This window comes from Schistocerca americana, chromosome 1, assembly GCF_021461395.2.
Source record: "Schistocerca americana isolate TAMUIC-IGC-003095 chromosome 1, iqSchAmer2.1, whole genome shotgun sequence".
In the NCBI taxonomy this organism is placed as follows: Eukaryota; Metazoa; Arthropoda; class Insecta; order Orthoptera; family Acrididae; genus Schistocerca; species Schistocerca americana.
This window is the reverse complement of record NC_060119.1, coordinates 426,950,798-426,962,389: the sequence shown is the minus strand read 5'-3', so window position 1 is coordinate 426,962,389 and position 11,592 is coordinate 426,950,798.

Here is an 11,592-nt window from a genome sequence, read left to right as displayed (position 1 = left end):
AAGCTAATTGACGGCCGACCCAGAGGCAAGGATCCCACCCGCAAGTGACAAGCCTGTGAAGTAAGGCGTCAGTCTGATGACATTCCTCACATTGATCAGTCGGACGAAGGCCAATACGAAAAAGACGATCACCAGTAGGTACCAAACGGTGAATGACCTTATACCACGTTGAATCAAGACTAAGATCAGATCATACCGTTTTCCAAGACGTTGACGGGGAAGAAAATTCAACAGAAGAAAGGGGACAAGGTGCACCCCAACGGGGTGATAGCATGTTGGTAGTAATATGCGTCATAGAAAGTATATCAGTGCCTAGGATACCGATAGTTAAAAGTATTCACGAATTTGCCGAAATTTAGGATTAATCCGTCCAACATCAACAGTAGGGGTCAGACCGAGCGGCCGGAGGCGGGAATGTTAACGTGAGGTAACTGAATGCGGAGCCCGCGTACAGGTTAAAACATAGTGGCGGGCAAATAAGATGGATGTCTTCTCTTTGATATCGGAAAGACTCAATCCTCCAAGCTTTCAAGGCCTGGCCACGACTTCATACCGGACACGAAAGATATGGCGGCGCCACAAGAATCAACCAGACAGTTGTTGCAGTCTGCGGGCCATCATCGCGGGAAGCGGGAAGACCTGCGCAATGCTAAGGGAACGGCCCCGTGAACACGACTCGTAACCTCACCCCAATTTAGTGTCACCATTTTGATCAGATTGCGATCCACTAAGCTCCCTAAGGTCTTATGACGACTGTCGCCCAAGGAATGACGACATGTTCGAAGCCTCTCAACGGTAGGAACGTGCATTTACGATCATTAATGCGAGCACCAGCAAAACGACAAAATGAATCCAAGGTATCCTTAAGCCTCGTATGTCCTCGACATGTCGTACTAAAACCATGACGTCATCGGCGTATCCACGGACCGAAAAAAGTTCCCCCAATATAGTCCAGCCACGTAATTGCATGGTGAGGCGGACAAGTAAGGGCTCTAAGAACAAAACAAAAAATGACATGGATAAGGGGCTTCCCTGGGGTAAACCCCGTCTGATCGATATCCGGGGGGGGGGGGGGGGGGGGTTTAGGGTGACCGTTCATTAAGATCTGTCGAGCATCATTATTAAAGCCGAGAGCGGTGAGCATTCTCGCTAAAAAATCATGACTGACACGATCAAACACTTTTTGGAAATCAAGAAAAAGCGAAGCCCCTGTGACATTAGCGGCAGTCGTGACCGAAATTACATCGCGACATTCTAGAACAGAATTCAGTATCGTGCGTCCAGGCACACAGCTTTGGTGGGGGCAATAAGGGTATCGAGCAGCTTGGAGAGACGGATATTAATTGCTCGAACGATAATTTTATAAACGAAGTTAAGGAGAGTAACAGGCCGGGGGTATCAATCGCAGGGAGACCTGTGGATTTCGGGAAGAGAGCCAGTTTACCTTCCTGAAAAGGAGCAGGAAGTGAGACTCCCCACATCGCTTCATTTACCATTGACGTTAAGGTGTCACCAGTGAGTGGCCAAAATAGAACATAAGACTCCTTAGGAATACCGTCTAATCCAGGCGACCTGCGGGACTGAGGTCTGTAACAACCAGATATACATATCATCCTTGTGAAAGGGACGCAGAAAGGCGTCATTTAATTGAAGAGTGACGACGCGATGCAGCAAGGATGTAAAGTCATCCAGAGAGTTTGTAGCCGGGACATGGGTATCGTACGGATCAGTAAAATAGGTGTAAATAAAGTCGGAAATGCCACGGTGAGAGGTGAACATGCGGCCATCAGCGGTTGTGAGGGAGGCAAGGCACACACGTTTCCGGCGCGCCCGTAAACGGACTGGATGGTATAGTGACGTCAATTCGTCTTATAAAAGGGAACGTGGTTGAGACCTCGTCTGCAGTCCCTCCATTTGAATGCGTTTGAGCTGCAGCAATTTGGCTTTGATGCACTGCATATCAGTAACCCGTAGGGGAGCATGCGTAACACTATCGTACAGTTGACGTAAGACTGAGCAGTAAAATTCTTGCGTTCGTAGATCGTCTGCCACCTTCGCAGCTCCAAAACGCATGAGAGCCCTACAGATTTGATGTTTAGCATGCAGTGTCCACCATACCACAATAGACGAGTACCGGTCCATAGTAAGAGAACAACGAACCTCCAGGACACACTACGAGAGGTATCTTGCAAATAGGCTATATTGAGCATATATGGAGGACGAAACAATTTTACCGGTTGCTCCTCGTCATTAAACGTCACGGCTACGGCGCAATCATCAGTAAAACAGCTGGTATCATATCAACATCCAGAAGTTGCCCACACAAGGAATCGGAAAGGTAAAAGCGATCGAGGCGACTGCTAGACGTGGGAGTAAAGTATGTATGTGGCACAAGTGTAGGATAGCGAGAAACCCACACGTCACGCAGGCGCAAGGAGCGCATCAGGTCGTCGAGTTCTTGACTGAAATTAAAATTAGGAGACTGATCGACCGGCCGTAGAACACAATTGAAGTCCTCACCTAAGATAATCTTTGTCTAGGATTTACGAAGCAGGTAAAAGGTTTCTTCTTTATAGAAACTCAAACGTGAGGTAGTAAGACCTGTGCCAGAAGGGGCATAAAGAAGGAGTAACCTAAGATCACAAAACGTGCACCCGATCCCCCTTCCACTGTCGAGTACTTCGGAATCCATCAATTCCCTATAAAGCAAGGCAGTGCCTGTAAAAGGTTCGGAAGCTACATTAAAAAAGGCTGAGAACCCAAGAATGGAAAATTGGTCGAATAAGACTCCGGCCGGCGTAAAATAACATCTGCCCCAGATTGATATATAAACTCTCGCAAAGCGGCGAGCCGAAGCTCAGAACATATTCAGAGTAAGAAATGTGTATGCTTCCACAAAAATTCAACCCAGAAAGAACAACAAAGAACGGTAGAGAACCGTCAGTTGACGGAGCAACATACAAGTAACCATTCCAGAATCAATCGCTGAACCAGAGAGAGAAGAACTACGAAACAGAACCTTCATCCTCCCACTGCTTTTGCTTCGGCCGTGACGCGGCTCTCTGTGGCTGTTTACGGATTCTACTGCGGCTCCGCGGCGCCGACGCTGCCGCGTTCGGCTGCGTGGGAGCATTATGCAGGTATTCCTTTTCAGATTGCGAGGGAGAGGCCTCTACATCCCACTCGTCCGCAGACATGGGTTAATGGAGGGACGGTTGGTGAATAACAACGGGATCCACTGGCTCCTGAGAATCAATCAATTGTTTCATGGGAAAAGGCTGTGGCCCAGAGGGGGCGACAGAAGTCGCAGAAGTGGGATAGGAAACAGAGTCGACAGGAGAAGTGTCCGAGAGAACCGGAGAAGACACGTGGGAACTGGAAGTAGGTTCCTTCACGGCCGTCTCCGAAGGTGTCAGGGATCTCTTGCACAGGTGTGAAAGCACCTGTGGCGTACTCATCCACGATTTTAGACTGAGAAAGAGGGTCCTTTATTGGAGGCCCATCGGAAGGGTGAGGCAATAGGGAAGGTTCATCTGCCGCATCATCCTGTGTTCGGCGACGCTTGTTGTGAGAAATCGTGGCGGGCACATCAGGAGTAAGGGCATCAACATCCCTACGCAAGGACAGCGGGGGAAAATCACGGCCGTGGTCGGTCAACGGACCACTACGTCCCTCAGTAACAGAGAGCGATTCAGTCTGAGATCCTGCCGGAGAAGATCAGCTAAAGTCATTCTTTTACGCTGTTCGTATTTAGGTTTTAATACCACCACACGCCGCGGACTATTAGTACGGAAATGACCGGTTTGATGAAAATAACAACATGTTCCTTCTTGGCCACTGTACGTAATATGGACCCTATAATCACATACCTGTAAATGAAAGGGAATATGTTTTTTTAATCACCATTTCAACCGACCGAATACCACTATAGACCTGTAAGCTGCGGTGGTCTAGCGGTTCTAGGCGCTCAGTCCGGAACCACGCGACTGCTACGGTCGCAGGTTCGAATCCTGCCTCGGGCATGGATGTGTGTGATGTCCTTAGGTTAGTTAGGTTTAAGTAGTTCTAAGTTCTAGGGGACTGATGACCCAGATGTTAAGTCCCATAGTGCTCAGAGCCATTTGAACCCTGTAAGCGGTGCTGAGCAGACCAGCGTTCCTTTCGAATATGGCGTATTTCCCCATAAGGAAGCAAAACGGGCCTTAGAAAACAGTCGTCCATCTCGGGCGGAAGGTTAAATACCCGGACATTTGTATATATCACTTCTGTATTTGCCAAGAGAACCATACTCGAGGAACGATCACGGTGCGTAAAGGGTACTTGAGAACCGTGACGAGAAAGTATTCTATCAACCTGGAGCAGGTCAAGAATCTTAACAAAAAGCACATATAATTCGCTGTAAAAATATGTAGTGTGCACCTGATCAGTAGTGACTTTAATTGTATCGAGTAACCAGTCATGTATCTCCAAAGAACCGGGCTGGTCGTGACGCGTGGATTTGTCTAAGGTGAAGCTGACAGTAACTGTACGCGGAATTTTTTGTGAGAACCATGGTGGACATTACGCCTCGACAGGAAGGGCCGCACGAACACCAAACACTAGCCGACAACCAGCGATGCGACGCGCACGGAGACCAACACGACACTAAACGGACACGAGGAAAACATGCAGCGCTACGATAGAGGCGGAACTAATAGTACAACCGAGTCGCCTGACGCGCGAAGCGGGAGTATACATCTGAGCTACCCAAGCAGGACTCACGACCCCTCCTCGCAGCTTCAGTTCTGCCAGAACCTCGTTTCCTACCTTCCAAACTTCGCAGTAGCTCTTCTGCGAACCTTGCAGAACAAGCACTCCTGGAAGAAAGAATATTGAGGAGACATGGCTTAGCCACAGCCTGGGGAATGTTTCCAGAATGTGATTTTCACTCTGCAGCGGAGTGTGCGCTGATATGAAACTTCCTGACAGGTTAAAACTGTGTGCCGGACCGAGGCTCGAACTCGGGACCTTTGCCTTTCTCGGGCAAGTGCTCTACCATCTGAGCTACCCAAGCACGAATCACGACCCGTCCTCACAGCTTAAATTCTACCAGTACCTCATCTCCTACCTTTCTCATTCTGGAAACATCCTCCAGGCTGTGGCTGAGCCATGCCTCTGCAATATCCTTTCTTCCAGGAGTACTAGTTCTGCAAGGTTCGCAGAAGAGCTTCTGTGAAGTTTTGAAGGTGGAGACGAGGTACTGACACAATTTAAGCTGTGAGGACGGGTCGTGAGTCATGCTTGGGTAGGTCAGATGGTAGAGCACCCGTCCGCGAAAGGCAAAGGTCCCGAGTTAGAGTCTCGGTCCAGCACACAGTTTTAATCCCGTCAGGAAGTTTCATACCAGTTACAGGTTGAACTGTCGACTTACCGCGCTTTGTTTGCCACTGGCGCCGTACCACAGACAGCAGGGACTTGCTCGGTGTAAAACCAGAGTGAAGTTGATCGTTTAGTGGCATTTCGCATCGTCCGACGATGAGTGTCCATTTGTGGTTGTGGTGATCAGATAACCGCTAACGTGTCCGTTGAAGTAAGATGAAACATCTAACAATGCATGCATTCTGGAAACTCGTACTCCAACTTCTAGCGTCACGATGCGGGGAATATTTGTGTGATAATGGGATTGATTTGGTGATTGTTGAGAGAGACTGAATGCTCCCCACCATGTGTCAAGTATCTTTCATGATCAGGATGTAAAACGGAATTTCCAGCAGGATAACGGAAGTGTTGCAGCTCACATCAGAGATGCCCTGAGGAATGTATACTCGTATATCACAGACTGTTTCGCCCAGTTTCTTGATTTTCCACCCATAGCCCATGACTGAGATGTAATGGAAAGACGTATACATTCATCCCAGCTTCTAACCAGAAAATTTATAGAACTGACGCATAGCAAGAGTTTCCTCATGATGACATTAGCAGGTTCTTTGTTTCCATGCGACAACGAACAGAAAAGTGTTCTCAACCCATGAGTGGAACAGCTCAGCTCGAGTTTATGTTGATGATGGACGTCAGTTGTGAGTGGAATGAAGGTTTAGTCATCTAATAGCTCTTAAGCAATTGTCATTTACACAAAGTTATGTAAGTATCGAAGTGACACTTTGTAGGCCTACACTTTCCATTTCTGTGAAAGTATTATATTACGTGTTTGATAATATTTAACATTTTGCAATCTTCGTAATTTCAGTCACTACGTATTTATTTTGAGCCATTGCTCGGTGTGAGCACCAGGCTGAGTTTACCTGCTGTAGGTGGCGACGACACCAGAGTGCACCTGCGACACGTCGCCTGCTGTGCCGGCCAGACAGCCACCAGAAAGCCGCAGGACCAACCCCAACGTCATGGAATTGTTGTACCGACTGAAAAACATCCTGAATAACAAGAACACGGTCAGCGGGTGAGTTGCCGTCACAGCAGACACTGCCATGCCAATAATACTAGTTCCTATACGTCTCAATATTGAGGGGTGCCCTGTCAAGCGATGTATTCATGGTTAGATGTCTACACAGTTCAAGATGACAGCGGATCTATCAGCGGAAAGCAATTACTTTGTGTTTGAAAATTAAGGAACAGAGTCAATACTGAAATGTTTGTCTGTTTGCGTTACATATAATGGACAATACTTGATATTACAATTTGATGTAACTGTTACATTGTCCAGTCACGTTACTGAGACCACTTGTCTGAATCTTAAATAACAAATTCTGGTAGCGCAGATGCACAGGAAGAGAGTCACTAAAGTTCCGGGAGGAAGGCACCGATAGGGATGTGGAGTCGTGCTGAGTCGAGTGTTGCGGCCAGCTCCACTAGGTTTCCCCTCTGTGGATCCATCTGGCGAACAGAAGGAAGGCACCGATAGGCATGTGGAGTTGTGCTACGTCCAGTGTTGCGGACAGCAGCACTAGGCTTCCCTGCTGTGGATCCATAGGACGAACAGAAGAAAGGCACCGATAGGGATGTGGAGTCGTGCTGAGTCCCGTGTTGCGGCTAGCTGCACTAGGTTTCCTTGCGGTGGATCCATGGGAAAAACAGAAGGGAGGCACTGATAGGGATGTGAAGTCTTGGTTAGATGTCTACACAGTTGAGGATGTCAGCGTATCTATCAGCGGAAAGTAATTACTTTGTGTATGAAAGTTAAGGAACAGAGTCAATACTGAATTGTTTGTCTATTTGCGTTAAATATAATGGACAATACTTGATATTACAATATGATGTAACTGTTACATTGTCCAGTCACGTTACTGAGACCACCTGTCAGAATCTTGAATAACATATATTTGTAGGGCAGATACACAGGAAGAGAGTCACTAAAGTTCCAGAAGGAAGGCACGGATAGGGATGTGGAGTCGTGCTGAGTCGATTGTTGCGGCCAGATGCACTAGGTTTCCCCACTGTGGATCCATGTGGCAAACAGAATGAAGGCACTGATAGGGATGTGGAGTCGTGCTGAGTCGAGTGTTGTGGCCAACTGCACTAGGTTTCCCCGCTGTGGATCCATGGGGTGAACAGAAGGAAGGTACCGATAGGGATGTGGAGTCGTGCTGAGTCCAGTGTTTTGGCCAGCTGCACTAGGTTTCCCTGCTGTGGATGCATTGGTCGAACAGAAGGAAGGCACCGATAGGGATGTTGAGACGTGCTGAGTCCAGTGTTGTGGGCAGATGCACTAGGTTGCCCCGCTGCAGATCCATGGGGCGAACAGAAGGAAGGCACCGATAGGGATGTGGAGCCATGCTGAGTACAGTGTTGTTGCCAGACGCACTAGGTTTCCCCGCTTTGGATCCATGGGGCGAACAGAAGGAAGGCACTGATAGGGATGTGGAGTCGTGCTGAGTCCAATGTTGTGGCCAGATGCACTAGGTTTCCCCGCTGTGGATCCATGGGGCGAACAGAAGGAAGGCACTGATAGGGATGTGGAGACGTGCTGAGTCCAATGTTGTGGCCAGCTGCACTAGGTTTCCGTGCTGTGGATCCTTGGGGCGAACAGAAGGAAGGCACCGATAGGGATGTGGAGTCGTGCTGAGTCGAGTGTTGTGGCCAAATGCACTAGGTTTCCCCGCTGTGGATCCATGGGGCGAACAGAAGGAAGGCACTGATAGGGATGTGGAGACGTGCTGACTCCAGTGTTGCGGCCAGCTGCACTAGTTTTCCCTGCGGTGGATCCATGGAAAGAACAGAAGGAAGGCACTGATAGGGATGTGGAGTCTTGGTTAGATGTCTACACAGTTGAGGATGTCAGTGGATCTATCAGCGGAAAGTAATTACTTTGTGTATGAAAGTTAAGGAACAGAGTCAATACTGAAATGTTTGTCTATTTGCGTTACATATAATGGACAATACTTGTTATTACAATTTGATGTAACTATTACATTGTCCAGTGACGTTACTGAGACCACCAGTATGAGTCTTGAATAACAAATATTTGTACCGAAGATGCACAGGAAGAGAGTCACTAAAGTTCTGGAAGGAAGGCACGGATAGGGATGTGGAGTCGTGCTGAGTCCTGTGTTGTGGTCAGCTGCACTAGGTTTCCCTGCTGTGGATCCATGGGACGAACAGAAAAAAGGCACCGATAGGCATTTGTAGACGTTCTGAGTCCAGTGTTGCACCCAGCTGCACTAGGTTTCCCTGCTGTGGATCTATTGGACGAACAGAAGGAAGGCACCGATAGGGATGTGGAGTCGTGCTGAGTCCAGTGTTGTGGCCAGATGCACTAGGTTTCCCCGCTGTGGATCCATGGGACGAACAGAAGGAAGGCACCGATAGGGATGTGGAGTCGTGCTGAGCCCAGTGTTGCGGCCAGCTGCACTAGGTTTCCCTGCGGTGGATGCATGAGAAGAACAGAGGGGAGGCAGTGATAGGGATTTCAAGTCTTCGTTAGATGTCTACACATTTGAGGATGTCAGCGGACCTATCAGCAGAAAGTAATTACTTTGTGTTTGAAAATTAAGGAATAGAGTGAATACTGAAATGTTTGTCTATTTGCGTTACATATAATGGACAATACTTGATATTACAATTTGATGTAAGTGTTACATTGTCCATTCACGTTACTGAGACCACCTGTCTGAATCTTAAAAAGCAAATTTTTGTAGCGCAGATGCACAGGAAGAGAGTCACTAAAGTTCTGGAAGGAAGGCACCGATAGGGATGTGGAGTCGTGCTGAGTCGAGTGTTGTGGCCAGATGCACTAGGTTTCCCCGCTGTCGATCCATCTGGCGAACAGGAGGAAGGCGCTGATAGGGATGTGAAGTCGTGCTGAGTCCAGTGTTATGGCCAGATGCACTAGGTTTCCCTGCTGTGGATCTATGGGGCGAACAGAAGGAAGGCACCGATAGGGATGTGGAGTCGTGCTGAGTCGAGTGTTGTGGCCAGATGCACTAGGTTTCCCCGCTGTGGATCCATGATGCGAACACAAGGAAGGCACTGATAGGGGTGTGGAGTCGTGCTGAGTCCAGTGTTGTTGCCAGATGCACTAGGTTTCCCCGCTGTGGAGCCATGGGGCGAACAGAAGGAAGGCACCGATAAGGATGTGGAGTGGTGCTGAGTCCAGTGTTGTGGCCAGCTGCACTAGGTTTCCCTGCTTTGGATCCATGGGGCGAACAGAAGAAAGGTACCGACAGGGATGTGGAGTCGTTCTGAGTCCAGTGCTGTGGCCAGATGCACTAGGTTTCCCTGTTGTGGATCCATGGGGCGAACAGCCAGACCGAGGTGATCCCACTGAATCTCGACTGGATTTAATCCCGGCGAGACTGGTGGACACGGGAGCTAGGTAAACTCAGCCTGGTGCTCTTCGAACCACGCGCGTACAATCCTAGCTATGTGACAGGTTGAATTGCCCTGCTGGTTTTCATGCCGAGAAAAAAGATGCCTCCAGGGGCGGACACGGTCCCAAGGGAAGATGCGTATTGAGTTGATCCACAGACCAAAACAATCCTTCTTCCAGATTGGTCCCATGCAACGATTGCTGCAGTGTGTCGATCGTCTGTCCAATGGAGCATAAAACGTGAATCAACTGAAAAGGTTACCTGTCGCTACTCAGTGAACGTCCAGCTGCGGTGTTCACATGCGAATCCCAGCCTTTGTCGCCGATGAACAGTGGTCAGCTTGGCTGCATAAAGTAGGCGCCTGCTGCGGAGAGCCATACGCAGCAACGTTCGCTGAATGATCGTTGAGGAGACGCTGTTGGTAGCCCCTGGACCATCTGGGTTGTCAGTTTCTCAGTAACAGGAGGTCTTTTCACCAGCACGCATCTTCACAGTCATTGTTCACCCCTGTCATCTACAGTCTGCGATGCACCAGAGTTCTGTCGGCTCTGGATCAGAATGACACGATTTGCCACGCTCAGTATACTTCAACGATTCCATCCTTGGTGCAAAGCTAATAATCATGCCCACTTGGACGTCACGTAAATTGTTCCGTTTCCGACCGCACTATTGTTCACATCCATGTGACCTGCTTTATGTACCCTTCACTTCAAGTGCTGTCACCTGCCATCTGTGAGTAGCTCTTGCTCATTAACGTTGAACGTAGGCTCTGTTTACATAAAATCCATATACAATTAAAATGGCACTCGATGAAGATGTAGCACGTTAAAATGCTGTTCGTGCCGCCAGTTGTGTTCAGAGAAAAGGAAGAGATATGGGAAGGAGATGAGGTTGTAGAGGATCCTCATGCGGCATGAGAGATAGATAAAGAAAGTGTGGCAGAGTGCAAGGCGTTCACGGATTTGGAGGGCTTTATAGAATTTAGGAGGAGTGGAGATCCATGAAACACTGCCATAACAAAGCAGGGGATTGATCAAGGATTTGTAGGTATGAAGGATGGTGGAAGAGTGCAAGCCCAATGTCAGGCTGGACAGGAGTTTCAGGAGACAAAGTCTATTGTGGTCTTTGTATTGGATTGTGAGGAGATGGGGAGTCCAGGTGATGTGATGGTCAAAGGTGAGGCCTAGGTATTTCAAGGTGGGGGTAAGTTGGATAGGGTGGTCTTAGATGATGAGGTAGAAATCATGGAGCCAGAAGGAGAGGGAATACATCCAACAACGATTGGCTGGGCTTTGGAAGGATTGATTCGAAGGAGCCACTCGTTGCACAAAGTGGTGAACTGGTGTAGTTGGGTTTGGAGGGAGTGCTGGGACTGTTGAAGGTAGGTTAGAGGGTAAGGACGGCTGTGTCATCACCATATTGAAGGCGATGGACGGGTGCGGATGATTTGGTCATATCAGCAGTGTGCAGGAGATACAGGAGAGGAGAAAGGATGGAGCCTTGGGACACACCAGCGGTAGGGTATAAGGTATGGGAATTAGTATTGTGAATGGTGACATAGAAAGGGCGGCGGGAGAGGAAGGACGCAGTGAGAGGATAAAGGTGATAGTAAGTGTGTAGGTCTCGAGCTTGAAAAGGAGCGCAGAATGCCATACAAGGTCATAGGCGTCCTGGAGGTCGAGGGAAACAAAAATAGCTGAGCGATGGGAGTTACGTTGGAGGGAGAGGAAGTGGGTGAGGTTATGGATGTGGTCGTCGGCGGAGAAGGAGGGCTGGAAAACACACTGGG